General features: G+C 39.6%; 1 pseudogene across 1 annotated transcript in view; it reads right to left on the bottom strand.

Annotated features, from left to right (window-relative positions):
- LOC149199200 (uncharacterized) overlaps positions 1-19,002 on the bottom strand; it is a 124,623-nt pseudogene that overhangs the window by 9,679 nt on the left and 95,942 nt on the right. Inside the window, exon 5 of the transcript XR_016253756.1 lies at positions 18,762-18,848. The product of XR_016253756.1 is annotated as an uncharacterized LOC149199200 (transcript). The remainder of the gene's footprint in view (positions 1-18,761; positions 18,849-19,002) is intronic.

The following is a 19,002-nucleotide window of genomic DNA, read 5'->3' as shown; positions in this document are numbered from 1 at the left end:
TTTGATGTGTGATTAGGGTCTAGGACCTCACTCCACCCTTCTGGTGTGTGATCAGGATCCAGATGTTGAAAGACCTTACTCCACCATTCCTGGTGTGTGATTAGGGTCTAAGACCTCACTCCACCATTTCTGGTGTGCGATTAGGGTCCTCCTCTAAGAGACACTCACTCAACACTGCCTGTTGAGCCCTCTGGGTCTCTTGGAGTCAATCTCCCCTTCGAGAGAATGTTCATCCGTGTTGTAGATAAATCAGCACTCCCTCTCAACGAGAGGAGTCATCTCCACGAGCCCCAGCTTGTCTCTGAAGTACACGAACTTGTCCCTTGGCAACGGCTTTGTTAGGACATCAGTTGGTTGCTCATCAATGGAGATGTACTCAAGCCTTATTGCTCTCCTCTGCACCATGTCATGGATGTAGTGTGTTGGAAAATACTAAAAGGGGGGGGGTGAATCAGTTTTCCTTAAAATTAGCACTTTTAAATCTTTTCAAAGAATTAGTTAATCTTCAATTATTATTAATGTTTATGCAGTAATAACAATAAATAAAAGAACATAGGAGGCACAAAAATTTTAGGTGGAAAACCCCCTCTGGGTCAAAAACCACCGAACGCTTTTCTAATAAATTCTTTAATCTTCAACCCCAACTGAAATGAAAGCAACAACTTCCTAGAATTCTAGAAAAGCATTCTTCTCCAACTCCCACTGGAAGGATGCCCCAACGCCCTGATTTCTTTAGTAATCAACTGAATGGATGCCCCAACACCCTAGACCAACCTACCACCCTGAAGTGTTCACAGGCTCCAACCTGTAGGTGACTTCATGCACCTGCCTAGCACCACCCTACCACCCTATGGAAGAATAAACGAAGAATGGACTCCCGTACTATGGAAAATGGTCCACTTTACAATGATATAGAATGATGTAGAAGAAGAAGACACACTAGACCATAACCCCAACTATGACACAACCACCTAATGATGATCCTAGACCTCCCGACACTGCCTCTTCAACTCTTGGCAGATAGACACTTGTACAACTTTTACAATGATGCTTTTACAATGACTGTATGCAATGCTACCCACTTGAAGACTTCATGTGGTGAACTTCTTGTTGTTGTTCTGCACCTTGATTGTTGCTCTTGTCATGCTACCCTTTCTCACTCTTCAGAACATTAGATTATGCATTGAGTCTTCTCTTGATGAATATATAATACCTGCAAAAAGTCTTCAAGGAAATACCCATGACATGATAATAGCAAAACTTACCTCATCCTGTAGAGCATATGTCAGTGCTAAACAAAAACAACAAATTAGAATACAAAGAACCTAATGCAATTAAGAGATGAACATGCATATACAGAAGATACTTACCTAGAGCTTACCTCTGCTACATCATTTTGTTGCACCTTGCTCTTTGTTGCCCTAGAAAGTCTGGTCCTTTGCACCCCTTGACAACACTTGATCTAGTTTTTTTTTCTTGCCTTCTAGGAGCACGATATTGAATCTGATGTATCTCTGTGATTTCAGATCCCCAATATGTGATCTTCGATATAGTAGTAGCCCTTTGATTCTTCTTTTCAATGCCACAGGTCTGACCCCATTTGGATTCTTCAACGCAAAGTTATGGCCAATCTCTCACAATGACCTAATTATGCACTAGTTCAGTAGAGCGAACTTGTACGGCGTGCCACGTGTCATTGTTTCCTCCTTCAACTCTAAAATTGATACACAGAAAACTACAGTCTGTGCATTATCCGCCAATTTTTACAGAATTCCAATCCGCTTCTCATAGAAAGAGTTATGACAATTTTCCCAAGGTCACCTTTTTCAAATGAAATCCGGGAACCTGCAAAAACCCTAACTTCCACAGATAATATCTCTGAAAATATAGCGAACCAAGCTTTGAAATTCGGTCACGACGTTCGTCAGGATTTCGGCTCAAATGGGTTTTAATTTCAACATCTGAGACTTCGCAAAAATAAAGTTATAGTGAAAATTCCACGATCACTACTTTTGGAGGATATATGAGATTTCTTTTTATAGAGTTGAGAGGGGCTTCTATAGAGAATGTTGGAGGACTTTAGGAGTTTAAAAAATTATTACTTATTGACTATTCAATGACCAAAATCAATGATAAATGCCATGCCACAACCCCATGGGGTTTTAGCCCACTAATTGGGGTTACTAACTTCAATCTTGAATAACTTACAAACTATGAGGAATTACGAGGAGAGCTATATACTGATAGAAATTTATTTTTGAGTAGAGTATTCCTATAATGGTTATGAGACGAGAAACCATGAATGATGATGCCCAATGTGCCATGGAAGTTCAAGGTCATTCTTGGTGTTGCTTGGGTTGACATCAATGACAACCTCAGATCATCTTTAGATCAACATAGTGGTACATGATTTCAATATGCTTTGACCTGTCATGGAACACGGGATTCTTTGAAACTAAGTTGCATGAGGCGCCGAAAAGTTTTCGAGTTTCCGAAACGGGTATGTTTAAAAACCTCACCTCCCAGAAAAGGAAACGTCAGCCAAAACATCGTCTGAGACATCATATATGTTTATATGTATAAAAATAAATTTATAAATAAGTGAATAACACAATATCTTCCAAAAGAAAGGGGAATAAGACCCATAGATGACAATTTAGAAGGAAAACCAAGCCTATATTAACTCTCATAAATGATTACATTATGGTTGAGTTTCGGTCGAGTTTTGGCCAAGTTTCAAAGTTTCGGGTATGGGTACATCCCAAAATGTCAGATTCCTAGAAGTTTCGTGTAACATAGCTTTGAAAGCTTCACACAACTTTGATTATCATAGTGTATCACTGTCAGTTCCAACTCTTGGTCGAACAATCCTGCAAACAACTTTCAGAGCCATATTGTTTCAGTACAAGCTCATTAGTTGCAATGTACTCTGCTTCAGTTGTGCTGAGTATGATCGACCTCTGCTTCCTGCTCATCCACAATATCATAGTGGATCCCAAACAAAAGCATACTCCCAAGGTACTCTTCCTGTCTTCAGTACTTCCTGCCAAATCAGCGTTTGTATATCCCTGAAGTTGTACATCCTAGTTTGCAACATACCCCAAGTCGTTGTTTACTATACCACGTGAATATCTCAAGATTTGCTTTACTGCAATCCAATGCTCATGTCTCAGATCTACCTAGAACTAGCTCAAGGTGTTCATAGCAAAGCAAATGTTCGGCCTGGTGTTAACCAAATACATCAATGTACCAATTAGTCACTGCTACATAGATGGATCTACCAATCTAGAGCCGAAGCCTCTTAACTTCTTCAAGTTAGTCACCATAGGAGTCGTCATGGATTTGCAATCCATCATACTAAATCTTTGAAGGATCTCTATCACATATTTTCCTTGACCGAGGAAGACTTCACCAGGTTTTTTCCATCAATGTTGCACTAATCATTATCGAGATAATTTTGGTGCAGGGGGAAATCGAGAAAAATCGTAAAAATCGGGAAAAAATTGGTAATAATTGGGAAAAAATCGTAACATACAAAAATATTCATTTTTTTTCAATTTTTTTAATATCTTAACCATCTACAACATAAAATAAATACATTGACACATAAATATGATAAAAGAACTAATATATAAGATGTTTAATATCATTTCTAGTGCTACATCACACATAACAGTGAATCATGTCCTGAATAGTAAGTCCTGACTCTTGAGTCCCAACTCAACTTCAAAATATCAACAAAAAATATAATAATGTATCTCGTGAGTCATAATGTCATATACAATGAAATGAACAAAATAACTAAAGTTTAATACTATTGATTTCCTCTACCCCTCTTGCGAGAAAATGCCATAGCTTTCCCTTTCCCTCTAGATGTAGATGTTGGTGCTGGTGGAGTTGGCAGTGGAGTCTGTTGTGCTCTAGAAGCTGAAGAACTAGGAGTAGGAGCTATAGGAGGTAGACCACATCCTCTACTGGTGGCAGGGGTAGCCCGGGCAAGTGGTGTCACCTCCTCCTCCTGTTGCTCCAACTCCTCCTCCTCCTCCTCCTCCTCCTCCTCCTCCACTACATCCTGCACTAACCAATCATTAGCAGACTCCATGAGAGGCCTCTCGGCCTCAACCCTCCATGCAGCAGTGGTGTCAATCCCATCCAATGAGATGGCCTCCATATCAGGTGTCCTCTCAAGTTGCCTCACCCACAATCAAAGATTGTAGTAGACGTAGACCATGTCATTAAGTCGTTGGGACTCCAACCTGTACAAAGATCATGAAATAATAATTATAAAAAAAATATTGTTTAATGAATTCAAAAAATTATTTGGAAATTTGCAATATTTTAAATTTTTAAGTGTTAACCTGTTGCGCTTCTTGTTGTGTATTTTTTCAAATACACTCCAGTTGCGCTCACATCCTGAGGAGCTACATGTTTGGCTGAGGATTCGAATGGAAAGCTTTTGCAGAAGGGGTACCCTGGCACCATACATTCTCCACCATGCATCTACAACAAAATTAGAAATAAAATTTTAAATAAACATAAGAAAAAAATGGAATTTGAAGAGACAATGAAATTTGAAACAAACTAAAAAATACCTGGCATTTTAATCATCCTATCAGTCACAGCCATGTCAAAGCCAAATGTGCCACCTGCCATACTATATGTCTCAATTTCTTTAGAGATTTTTGTACATTCTGCTGGAGATCACACCATCCTCTAGACACAGGTTAAGAATCCATCCATGATCTCAGCATCAAATACGAACCCACATGCCTAAGAAAATGCGTGGTTCAGATAGATCCCTGCAGCATGAATGGGACAATGGAGTGTGTTGTTCCATCGTTCATCAATCACTCCCCATGGGAGGAGTTGTCTCTGAAACCCCTCATCTCCCTTATCATCATAGTAGGCCCGAATGGATTCTTTCGCCCTGTCCATGGCCTCATACAAATGGCCCATTGCAGGCTTCTCACCATCAACTAATCGAAGAACCTTTATCAAAGGTTCAGTAACGGCGCACACCTCCTGCACTCCCGCCCAAAAGTCTTCCTGGTATGAAACTTGTCTGCATATGGCCTCTCCCTCTAGTTTGCAACTCATTGTCAAAGCACGCCACTCCTCTCAAAGAAACATTCTCTTCACATCCCACATAGAATTCAAGATGGATTGAAGAGATATGAAACAAGTGGCAAACCGTGTAATGGCGAGGCGCACCAACACTTTGTTGTTGGTGAATTTTCTCATCAAGCTAAGCACAGATATATGATTATATATAAATTTTGTAATGCTTTTGGATGACTCAACAATATCTTTAACAAAGGAAATTTTCCCTATGTCCTCCAACATCAAATCAATACAATGTGCAGCACAACGTGTCCAAAATAAAGTAGGATGTCTGTCCATAAGCATCCTGCCAGCAGCAACATAATTTGCAGCATTGTCCATTATGACTTGGACAACATTTTCTACACCCACCTCCAAAATAAACACATCTAGCAAATCACATAAAGTTCTTGCATCTTTGATTTGTGCAGATGCATCGACAGATTTGATAAACATAGTCCCCTTGGGACAACTAACCAAGAAGTTTATAAGGGTTCTCCCCTTTTGGTCAGTCCAACCATCTGACATCACAGTGCATCCTGTTTATGCCCATGATTCCCTAAAATCCTCCAATCTTTTGGTGCAGTCAAGCTTTCATTGTGAAGAATCTGGCCTCTAAAGTCATGATAAGAAGGGATTTTGTACCCTGGGCCAACAGTTGCAATAGCATCAACAGCAGGCTGGAAAAATGGATTATTCCTTACAATGTTGAAAGGAATATCACTCCAAAGGAGAAATTTGGCCAGCAACTTGTCAGCTTGTTCTTTCTCAGTTTTTTTAAGCATTGAAGTGATAGATGGCTGTGAACCAGGTGTGGTTCGAGGAACAAAAAATGATGAGGCAACTACCGGGTTGGTTGAAGTTGCAGTAGAACCACTGCCACTTCCTTGTTCAGCTGACTTTTTTAGTTGCCTCTTCATTTCTGCTTTGGCCTCTCTAGTGTGGTCAAAATTTTCCAATGATCTCATGGCTCTTCGGATGATTTCAGGATTTGTCTCTGTGCAAGGCCCTACATCAAATCCAGAGTGCAAGGTGATACTTCAATCTGTACACCCCCCTGGACATATGGTACCCACACAACTTGCAAGTCAAGTTTATTCTATCATTTGGACCATCAGGCTCACCAAATTCTCACAAAGGGTCCAATTTCCTTGGCATGTTTGACTTTGAACTTTGAAGTTGAAAACTTGAATGGTGTTTCGGTGAACCTATGGCAAAATAAGGATTGAATTTACAAGTTACAAACTTACAATTTAGTATTTACATTGTACAAAAACTATAAAAAAATTACATATAATTTAAGAAACCCCATTCCAAACCCAACCAAAAAAACTATAAAAAAAATACATTGGACAAATGTCAAAAACCCCATTCCAAACCCAACCAAAAAAACTAAAAAATAATTACATTGGACAAATGTCAAAAACCCCATTCCAAACCCAACCAAAAACATAGAAAAAAAACAAAAACAAAGTTACAAAACAGTGAAAACACAAAAAGTTGGTGCCCATACCGGTTTTATAGAGAAAATGCGTCTCCTCCTTAGCTCACACTTCGTTTTTCTCCTCCAGTTAGTTGATTTAGCTCCAAAATTACCAAGTCTCCAAACCCCCGTCGCGTGCCTATCTGCTGTCCAAATGACAAACAAAATCGTGTTTTTCCCTTTAAAACACGCGCTGCCCGACGGTGCCACGATTTTTTGAATAAAAATCGGCCAAAAAAAAAAAAAAAAAAACTCGATTTTATCTTTTTTTTGAAAAAATCGCGATAAAACGCTTTTATCATGATTTTTTGGCAATTAGTGCAACACTATTTTCCATACTTCTAATGCCAAGTAATAGTGCATCAACCCAAGATCCTTCATATCGAACTTAGAAGCCAACTACTTCTTGCATTGAATGATAAGAGGCTTGACACCTGTCAGAAACAAGTTATCAACATATAATAATAGAATCACAAGTGCATTCTTCACAACCTTGAAGTAAAGTTTTGGATCAACTTCATTCTTGGTAAATCCTAGTCTCGTCAGGTAGCTGTCAATATGAGCATACCAAGCTCTTGGAGCTTGCTTGAGTCCATACAAGGCCTTCTTCAATCTACAAACATGAGACTCCTTCCCATGTACCTCAAATCCTTGAGGTTGCTCTATGTACACCTCTTCCTCAATTACTCCATTGAGGAAAGCAATCTTTACATCCATCTGGTGTAGTTCCCATGAAGCAACAAGTGAAATGATCGATCTAATGGAGGTGTACCTAGCAACTGGAGCAAAAGACTCATTATTGTCCTCTCCCTCTTTTTGGGAGAATCCTCTAGCCATGAGTCGTGCCTTGTATTTGTCAATACTACCATCTATAGCATGCTTTATCTTGTAGATCCACTTGGAAGTTACCACTGACTTATCTTCAAGCCTTGGCACAATTTCCCAAGCATCATTCTTCATGATTGATTGGTACTCCTCATTCATTGCTTCCTTCCACACCTGTTGACTAGCTCCTTCTTCATACGTGGAAGGCTCTTCATCAATGAGTTTTGTCATGAGAGCTACATAGTTGGAGAATCTTTTAGGTTTCTTCACTTCTTTAGATGTGCCATCGGGAGTCGCATGTCCTTCCACCTCACATGTCCTTCCACCTCTTCCAATGTGGATCTAAGCCATGTTGGTCTCTTCTTGATCTTTGGAACTATAACTGGTTCTGCTGGATCTTGACACCCTTCTAGCCTATCGGTGCATTCTGTAGAACTTGAATGCTCCTCTCTTGAGGCCTCCTGCTTTACTTCATCCAAGGAATCTATGGAGACTTCCTTAGACCTCCAATATGTCACTTTCTCATCGAAGGTGACATCTCGGCTAACCTCAATTCGTCGTTGTTCTAGAATGTAAATTATGTAGGCTTTTGAAGATTCACTATATCCAACAAATATTCCTTTCTTTCCTTAAGGCTCAAGTTTGTTCTTCTTATCCTTAGGAACATGTATATATACAGGACAACTAAAGATTCTTATTTGCCCGACCTATGGCTTCCTTTTGGAGAAGGCTTCTTCAGGAGTCATACCTTCTAGAACTCTATGAGGACTTCGATTTTGAATGTACACAGTTGTCTATGATGCTTCACCCCATAAGAACAATGGCAAGTCCAAATCATGCATCATGGCCTTGACAGATTCTTTAATGCATCTGTTCTTATGTTCTGCTACACCAGTTTGTTGTAGATTATATGGAATAATTAGCTCCCTCTTAATCCCAGCCTAGTTGCAGAAAGCAACAAGCTCCTTTGAGGTGTATTCTCCTCCATTGTCAGACTTCAATATCTTGATCTTTTTACCTATCAAGTTTTCCACTTTAGCTTTGAATTACAAGAACTTGCCAAATACTTCATCTTTTGTCTTCAAGAGATATGTCCATGTCTTACAGGAGAAGTCATCAATGAATGTTACATAGTATAACGAACCACCAAGAGATTTTATGGCCATCAGACCGCATACATCAGAATGAATCAAATCCAAAGCTTCATTAGATTTGTTGTCACTGTTTGGAAAGGGTTTCTTGATGTTCTTCCCTGTTGGACACCTAATCCTAAAGGGTTAGCGTGGAAGTTGAATGGACAAAGCAGTCCAAGAGACCTTGGGATCTGAATCCCAAGAGTCACCTATTGTACTATAAATGTACATCTTTTGTTAATAAAAATTACACTCACTGATTTATCTTTCACATTCTTGTGCTGTCCATGTCTGTTTAACATGGTATCAAAGCTGCAGGCGAATTTCTGCCCTGCCCAAATTTGAGCCACTGGTTGTGGCCTTTCTGTGCATGTCAGTTCTATATTTCTGCAGATAGAATTGTCATTATTGTCTGCATGCATATTTAATGCTCGAAACTGTCTGGATGACACATCTGGGTAACGCTTGGTATTCCCATTGAATACCCGCTCTTACAGTGCTGCCAGCATTTCAGTGCAGCCTGAGGTTTGAAAACAAATGTCTGAATAACGCCATTCTGCCCTGTGGGTTACCCACTGCTTGGCTTCTGCGCATAACCATTGTCTGTCATATTCCATTTATCAGACCTGACATTACCTGCATTTTGAATAATTTCTCATTTGAATCGGTGTGTAGCGGTTTTGGACGACCATACAGCTCCAGCAAAGTGTATCAGTGCAAGCATTGATGATTTGTTGAACGATGCCTGACAAAGAATTGTGGAGGACGCAGCTGAATGAGCAGTGCATTAAAACTGGTAACGGATTTGTATATGCATTGCTTACACGCTGTCTGTATATCCGTTGGACGCTGTCGGTTCAGTTATTGAATTCATAATGTATACAATGCTGAGAATTGTTCGGGTGTTTTATGTCTGTTTGGAATTTGTTTCACATCACTACTCTGCTCTTGTACAACACATTCTGCGTTGCCCTCGAACCTTCATTTATTTTGTCATGTCAATCGAACTTTTATTCAGTCTAGTGATTCATTTTTTTCCTCAGAGAAAACCCTATTTTATGTCTGCCACCCGTTGCCATGAAAACAAAAAAAAAAAATTTAATCCATTCCGCTGAGAATTGCTGCGCCACCGGTTGCAATGAAAACAAAAATTTTCTGTTGAGTATTGTTGCGGATTTCTAGTCTACGGTTGGAACCGTCCGTGTGCTCAGCGAAAGGAATCTCATAAGGTCTGTGGTCATGATGCATTGAATCGATATGTTGTAATTATCTTTGCACGTTGTGGTGTGTTTTGGTCTCCATCATACACTTTTTTGCTTGAGTTAAATAATTGTGAAGGCAGTAAACATGAGTTTGGTATACGAAAAAAAAAGGGCTCTCTCCTTCTGCGTCGATCCCTGAAGCATTGAATCTCTGCCTACAAACTAGTTGGTTGTTGCATTGAAAGGCCATGACTATTACTTTCAATGGCGTATACCTCTATAAAATCTAGACAATTAAATGGTGTGTCAGACTGACGAAGAAGCAGAATAATTTGGATGATCGGAGGTGAAAGCACAAGGGAGCCGTGGTTGGTTGCTTGATATTTCGGTGTTGTTTTGGCATATAAATATAACATTTTGATCATTCGCATGGTTCGCTGAATGACCGACTTTGGAATTTGGGAGCGTATGCAACTGCCCGTGTGTACAAAACTGTGTTTTTCAATTCCACGAAGACAAATCATGGAAAGTGTGTTAGTATCTGGTTTCGTTGTCAATATATGAGGTGAGGGTATCTTGTGCGCTGAATTTTTATTGAAGGCCGATAACTGTCAAGCCATTCTGCAGTAAGTGACGATTGCCCACCAAAACCTGGCATAGGAGGGGTCTGAAGGATAGGCATGAAGTTTACTCCCTCCAATCGGTTGCATTTAAAGGTAGCATAAGAAAACTGGCTTGTGGTGATAGCTGGAATCTTAAAACTCTCTCCATCTGCACTACCCTGCAATGGATCTTGACACTGCAAAATCTGTCTAGTGTTGGATGACACTGTATTTACTGCCATAGGAACGATATGTGGTATGGCTCCAGACGCCTGTAGATTAAATGCTGAATTAACAGAGCTGAAGGCCTGAGGATTATTAGTTAACACGGCACTATGCTGGTACACATCTGGTTGCTGGATTGCATCCACTTTAGACAAAGACATCTTTGGCTAGCGGGAGAAGATTGAGGCCAGCGGGCATATCCACCAACACCTGGAGCTGTAGGGACTTCACTGGGTGTCTTGAAAGAAGAAAATGCTTTAGTATTATTGTTAGCAGCAGCTGAAGAACTATCTGCGTCTGTGTATATCTTTGGTCTTATCGCTGCAAGAAGAACTGGTCGTTTATTACTGCAAGAAGAACTGGTCATTTACGTGGACAAGCTGTTGGGTTTTCTGTTCGATTGATATCCTCATTCATATGGTTCCAGATATATAGGTTGGGAGTATCTTCAGATATTTCTTCTGTTTATCAACCTGCCGACTTTGAGAACAGGCCTGGTTTTTCAAATCCACCAAGTCCTGCTCATGCTAGACAAATTTCAATTGAGGATAATGTATTAGGAGGTTCTATTTATGATCCAGCTTATTACACCTCCACTTCCTCCTAACAACACAGGAAGTCCGGGGAAGCGAGGAGACACAGGATGAAGACTGTAATATGGGCATTGGTAGCTTTGTAAGCTTGAAGGTTGTCGAGGGCCATTGCCTTCTTCCAATTCCAACGTCGGCCATCTGATCTTCTTTATTCTTTTCCCCCGACAAGGGTTTTCAGGTCTCTGAGAGGTTCTTCGGTTATGAAACGAAAGTGTGGCAAAATAAAATAGGGTTTTCTCTGAGGAAAAAATGAATCACTAGACTGAATAAAAGTTCGATTGACATGACAAAATAAATGAAGGTTCGAGGGCAACGCAGAATGTGTTGTACAAGAGCAGAGTAGTGATGTGAAACAAATTCCAAACACGATTGCAATTTTCATCGCTAGCAGGTATATTCGAATTCCAATGTCGGGCATCTGGGTTATTTCAAAATAAGCTAACACCGAAGTGCAGTGATCAGTTGTGGAGATTGCAAACATTAGCGGATGGAATCGCAATTTCAAATTCCTCGACCAATTTAATAACAAAATAGCAACAGAAAACGCTAGGAAAACTGCCGAAATAAGGCCTCAGGTGGAACGAGACCAATTCTAGGCTAAGATGGGTAACAACATCAAAATATGCATGGTTTCTTTGTAGATGACGTACTCATCATGGGCAGTGTACAATTATCTGGAGGTTTCCTCTTAGATTAACAAGAAGCAGATTTTAAGAGCAGTATTGAAGCCACCTCGAAGCAGATTTGGTGTTGTCCATGGAACAATTTGAAACAACTTTTGAGTGAAGTGATTCGTGGAGAAGTGATCAGCATTGTGAAGTGAATTTGAGTCATTTTTGAAGACATTTTTTGAAGTCATTTTTTTTGCAGTTTCTTGTAGAGATTTTGGAGCAGTTTCTTGTAGAGATTTTGCATGATTTCCATAGCAGCTAGATGCTCTGAAGTTTGAAGTTAAGGACAGCGCTCATCTTCACATTTATATTTTTTTTGCATTGGTGATGTTATGCTCCAGTTCATTCTTGAAACGAACTGTGGACTGTTGATTTACCATGTGCCCAATTGTACCAATGTTTATTGTAGCTTGACGAGAAATGTTTATTGTATTTTAACTTGGTAACATCCAGCTTATTGAGGTCTGCTCCATCAACCATTTTCGCGACATTTTTGCCACTTGATAAGCCCTTACAATATCTTGTAGTAAGAGTACAATATTATTTTTCTGTTGCTGTTGCCTCAGTTGTGTTTTTTAAGTGGCATTGAAGAAAAATGGCCAGACTTGAAGATGCATTAAAGTTATTGAATATCCTAATTCATTCCACTGTTGATGAGATGGTCAAAGTTAACAAAGAAACTCTCTTTGACATCCAAACCTCTTTGCAAACTGCACATGAGAATATTGAGTTTTTGCAGCTTGAAACAAAGCTACAGCAGGAAGAATTACACCAGTGGAGTCATCATTCTGAACCTGTTTCTGTTCAGAACAATGAAGGAGACTCCCATAAACAGCAAGTCAGTAATGTTACAGTTCATTCAGATAAAGCAGCAAAGTTACATGCAGATGCACAGGTTCAGTCTGCACTTCCCAAGCCCATCATCAGACCTTGGGACCAGCTTGTCCACAACAAGCACAGAACTGGTCTTGGATATGACAAGGACTTGTCCTTTCATATTCCAGACTACTCAAAGCCCATTCAGTTTCAAAGTGCTGGATTTATTTATGACAGTTCACCTGCTCCTCATGACAGATCAGCTTCAGCTGTTCCAGATTCTGCTCCTCTTCCACAGCAACAACAACAACAAAAACAACAGATCGTGAAATGCCAACACTGTGATCGAGTTGGCCATCTGAAAGATCACTGTTTTGATCTTCATCCATGTGAGCACTGTCATAAAACCAGCCATTCTTCAAACAGATGCTTCAGAAACAAACGTCCTGCAAGAACAAAGATTCATCTTGGATGGATCGCTTCTTGGCAATGGGCATCAAAAGCCAAGAAGATATTCCAAACGCATGTTAGAACTTGTTCTAGAGTATTGAACAGTCTTGCAGTTGAGTTCTCCATCTTCTCACCTTGTACCTGACAGGGGGGGAAATGATGGTCATCTACAAGCTTCAAAGCCACATCAAGCGAGCCTGAGCCACAACCTGCCACACCAGTTTCAGAGTTGCAGCCAGAGACAAAGATGCCCGTGAACACAGATTGAGAACACTTCCTCTAGCAGAAGACTCCAGCTTCTTGCCAGTTTTGGAAGAGTTCCAGGAATTGCATTAAGCATTCCAGAGTTGTTGGTTATCCTTAAACCATCACAGGTTGAGACTTCCCTTTTCAGGTTGAAGTTTTACCTTTTATGCGGGGTGAGACCTCCCTTTTATGGTTGAAGGTTTCCCTCTTTAAAACAATAGGATCACTTCCTCTAGCAGAAAACTTTAGTTTCTTGCCAGTTTTGGAAGAGTTCCGGGAACTGCAGTAAGCGTTCCAGTGTTGGTGGTCATCCTTAAACCACCGCCCTTCTTTTTACCAACATTTCATAGAGCACATTCAGCCTAGTGCTGCCATGCATTTTTTGCACATTTTGTATTACAGCTCTCTTCTTGGACTCATACATAACCCTTCGGATTAAGGGGGGGAATGTTGGACACCTAATCCTAAAGGGTTAGCGTGGAAGTTGAATGGACAAAGCAGTCCAAGAGACCTTGGGATCTGAATCCCAAGAGTCACCTATTGTACTATAAATGTACATCTTTTGTTAATAAAAATTACACTCACTGATTTATCTTTCACATTCTTGTGCTGTCCATGTCTGTTTAACATTCCCAAGAGCACAGCCTTTGCATACACCATCATTCTTTATCTATAGTTCAGGAACCCCTAACACTATTTCACTTAATTCAAGCAATGCTCTGAAATGAAGATGTCCATACCTTTGGTGCCATAACTCACTTGGATCTATTTCGTCATGTACTAATGCTTGATTTGGTTGACTCACAAGTCTATACAGTCTTCCATCATGAATCCCAATAACCCTAGCATCATCTATACTAGAGCCCTTTGACCACACAAGTACTTTGCCATCCACAAAAGCAACCCTATCTCCTTTATCTTCTAAACAAGAAACAGAGACAAGATTCTTTTTCAAACCTGGTACATAAAGGACATTGCTGAGATGAACATTGCTACCAGATTCCAGCTCTATGGATGCCTTTCCAACTCCTTTGACTGCATAGTTGTTATTGTCTCCCAATTCAACCCTTTGAGATAACTTCTTCTCTGTCATGCTTGAAAGATTCCCATGCTCTCCGGTCATGTGTCTTGATGCTCCACTATCTACCAACCACATGTCATCATCATCTGCAAAGGAACCTATCAAAGCAAAATAGTAGAAGAAATATTTTTCACCTTTGGACTTCTTCGGCTTTTCTTCTTCAACTTCTACTGCGGAAGCATGTTGTTTCCCTTTTCTTTTCTTGTTAGCCATATTAGGAAAATCTCTCTTGAAATGTCCATATTCTTGACAACCATAGCATTGTATCTTTGATAAGTCTTTCTTCTTCTTAGAGGAAGAAGATCCCTTTCCTAACTTCTTATGTTGAGGTCCAAACTTCTTCTTTCCCTTGTTCTTGAAGCGAGTTGCAAGGGCTTGAACTTCTTCATCTTGACGATCTCTAGTCATCAACCTTGCTTTAGCCACAGTGTCATCATCAATCATCTTTGTATTTCAGAGCTCATTCGTTAAACTCATGGACTAACCAACATTCTTGATAGTGTAGATATTTATTAGGGCATCATACATCTTCTTGGAGGTATCATGCTTTGCAATGTAGGGAATGAGATGATCTCTAATGGAGTCTACTATTAGACTCATGGCAGTAATGTCATCCTCCTTAAACTTCTCTTTTCCAGCTGCATCAGTCGATTCAGTAGTCTTTCCTGTCACAATATCCAACACTTTGTTTTTGGCAAGAATAAGATCTATTCTGACTTTCCAAGCTCTGAAGTTTGATGCTCCCTCTAGCTTGTTTTCGGATTTCATGGAGGAAGCCATAGATGCCAATGTACAAGGACTTTAATAAAATGCTCTCTCTAGGGTTTCTACAAAAGTGATCTCAATGTACCTTCCTTTTGTCACCAAAGCTCTAATACCATGTTGATTTTTTAGTGCAATTAAGGTTAGCACAATATTTCTAAAATTTTGATAATTACTTTTGATGTAGATCTTCTTTTAACTTGTTACAATATATCATTTAGCAATTATACTTCAGAAATTCAACAATAAAGAACAGTAGAACAGTAGAGATCACAATGCACAAAAGAGAGACAAGATTTACCCTGGGAAAACCCACTACAGGGAAAATCCCAACAACCTTTTCAATAGAGATTCTTCTTGTTCAATGAGAGACACACCTAGACCCATGGTCAAAACCTATCTTCTCCTCCAAGTCAAGTTACCCAAACTGATCTTGCACTTTGCTCTTGATCCTGCACTTCCATTATTTCGGCCCTAATGTAGTTCCCCTAGTAAATTTTGGCCCCCTACAACAATTGCCCCCGAAACTATGAATCACAAAGGGAGAGATTCCTTCACATGTGTGAGTTGCTAGAGAGAGATAGGAGAGAAAAAATATGACCTTCTTCATCCTTCTTTATCCTTCTTGTCCTTCGCTCACTTGCCCAGAAATTGTCTTGAGAGAGGAATGTGGATTTCCCAAATGAGGAGCTCGAGTTGACTTTATATAGTAGTTTGTCTAGGGTGAATGGACGTGTCTCTTGGCCAGAGCCGACTTGCCTTGGAGGGAAGATGACTTGTCACTTTTGGAGCCAAAAAATTTCATTTCAAAAATTCAAATTTACATCTTTTAAAAGTCGCAATGGGACTTTGACTCAAAATAGATTTTCTTTTGACTCAACCATTTATAAATATGCTTTAAAATGATAAATGTAATGACATCAAGTGACCAAAAGTACATTATGAAGACCGACCATAGTTACAAATTCAACACTTCTCCTGGGAGGTGTTGCACTTGTGATGTGTTGGTCCTTATTATGATCGGCGCTCTAATACCATGTAGAAATTCCATGAAATTCTGCAACTGCTTATATGAACAATCTAAAATCTAATTTATTTTCATAAAGACACAGAATTTCCCTACTAATCTTGCAATGGAATAGGAACAGAAATAACACAATCACACAATATAAAAAACACAAATTTTCTAGGGAACCCAACTAGGAAAACCCTCCGCTTGATTGAAAATTTTATTGATAGAAGAATGAGCAATATATCTCTTACAAAAAACAATCTTGTTTCAATAGAAACCAATCTGGTGTTCTATGCTTGTACTAAGTTGAAACACCTGCAAGACTCTGAAACCTATTTCCCCATTTCCTTGCGCAAATCCCAAGGAAATTCTCGTATAACTTTTTGCACACAAGCCTCTCTTGGTACGTTGATCCTCTCACAAGCTCACACACACAAACACAAATATGTGCTCTCTATCACCTTGTCTCACCAGCTTGTGCTCACAAGACAATGAATAATTTTGTGCCTTGGTCCTTATAAGCTTTTCAAATAGGCTAAATTTGGCAAGTCTTTATTTTAGGAAATCAAATTATTGGTTGAAGAGTTAATAAAGGCTATCAAGTTGTTGTAAGTTGTAACTCGTCCTCCCTTAATTTAGAAGTTAAGGCTCTCTTAGCTCGTCCTTTCTCAAATTAACTCGCACTAGAAGACAATAACTAAGCCTTCCACATCTGCACTAGTCAAACTACTTCATGCACATGTCCTAACTTTTAGGAATTCGCCATAAATTTTAGGAACTCATCCTAATTTTTAGGAATTAGCTCCTAACTTATAGGAATTAGCTCCTAACTTATATGAATTAGCTCCTAACTTATAGGAATTGGTCTCTTTGACTTAGGCACAAGTCAAAGAAGGGCCTTTCTCGCTACTATTTTCAACATTCATTAACTCTCCCATGAAAATTACAATTTTCCATTGCATAGATAATTGCTTGAATTGTTGTTGCTAGAGCATCAAAATTTCGGCCTCCTTAGTGACCATTTGGCAAATCTAAGACATCATGGACTCCATACTCCCAAGGAATAAGGGATCGGTCCAAATGGTTGGTGATCAAACTCTCTTTTAATCCATAATTTTTCTTTCTCTAAATTTCGCCCCTTCAAGGTCAAGTGAGCTAACTAGGGCGTGGTATGAATCCCTAGGAAAGGTGAGTTTGTGGGATTAGCGTTTGCCACAAAATTTGTCCTTTTGGTGGGAATCCACTTCAATCTTCTCCATAAATTTTCTTGACCTAGTTGTTTGCACTAAGGGGGAACCCCTTGTCTAGTCTTGCTTCAACTTAGGGGATTCTTTGAAGGTTTCATGAGCCTTGGACTTGCTAATATACATTGTTTAAAGCCTTTACTCCTAGCCTTGACCTTTGGTTACACCAAAACTCAACTCATTAATGAAACCCTAGGTCAAGTGCCTCATCAAATAGGCTTCTATCAAGAAAGCAAATTGCCTCCAATTGGAGCCTTGAACCTAAATCGCGCCTTTCTTGTAGAAAGCCTTATTGTGTCACCTTGTGCCCTAACTTTAGAACATCCAGTGGGTGACCTTCTCAATCACTGGGACTCCTCCCATCAGTGAAAATCCATAAAGAGCAGGGGGTTTTGGCTATAGCGACATTGGGCCACTACCCCATTGTTCTCTCTTGGTCTAGTTGTAGCCTTGTAGGGTGCCCCTCTTCAAGGTCTACTAGATTTTGTAGCAACAACGCCCATCATTGCATGCTCAAGGGTGAGATCCATCAGATCTAGAGTGTTGTGAAGAAAGGACGTGCCTAGTCATATGGGACCCTAAGGGGCCACAAGAGAGGGAAGCCAGTGTACTCTTGGATGAAACTCTCGAGCTTGGCAGAAGCATTCCTCGTTCAGTTTTTTTGTACCACCCCTTCAGCGATGATAAATGGGGAGGTTGCTCCCTTTTCATAACCACTTCAACCCAAGAGTTTAAGTGTCTTTTGCTGTATTTTTGCCTCCTGTTTAAAAATGGCCTACTATGATTTCATCTCCTCTTGTAAATTTTTAATGTTCAGAATTTCTTTTTGGAGCACATGTGAATCCTCAATTGCTTTTTGTAAATGCAATTTTCTTGTGTTTTCATTTAGAAACCAGCTGTTTGAAGTCTATTACTTCTGAATGGAGCTGTTGGTTTTCAATTTCAAGAAATTCCACCCTCCACAGCAAATTCTTGACCTAGGAAGTCCAATATGAAAAGTCTCACTCCATGGAAATATTAGTGCAGCTATAGATTTGTCCTTGGCTGCTGTCTCTATGATTCTGTAGCAGTGATTGTGATGGAGTTTCCTCCATTCCCTACACAACACCTGCCCACACTTGATCTCTGGGCTCGCAAAAGGCATAAAAAAACAGGAAGTCTAATACAACGTGGTTATTAACATAATTAAACCCAATTTTGTATATTCAATTCTCTCTAAAGATCTTGCAAATTAAAACAAACCCTTCAAAGATAGGGACAAAGGATTGGGTAAAACAAAATATCTAGCAAACCTATATTAATCATAATTAGCATACCTGCATTGGGCTGTGAAATATCTCAATAAATGGATAGTCCTTCCTTTGACGAGCTATACAAAAGCCTGGATACTTGGGGCATTCAACCTGTTTTAGCACAAGCAAATGACAACACCTTCTCGTAAAAATGGTAGATATGAATAGTTAACATCTTAGATATTAATTTCTACAGCAACCTTTACAAGCTAGCAACAACAGCAGAGATTACAACATCAAGTGTGTTTCATGGAATATAAAAATT

This window comes from Pinus tabuliformis, chromosome 2_1, assembly GCF_031772625.1.
Source record: "Pinus tabuliformis cultivar Carrire ecotype Pingquan chromosome 2_1, CPIR1, whole genome shotgun sequence".
NCBI classification, from domain to species: domain Eukaryota; kingdom Viridiplantae; phylum Streptophyta; class Pinopsida; order Pinales; family Pinaceae; genus Pinus; species Pinus tabuliformis.
This window is presented reverse-complemented; position numbering and strand designations above follow the sequence as displayed.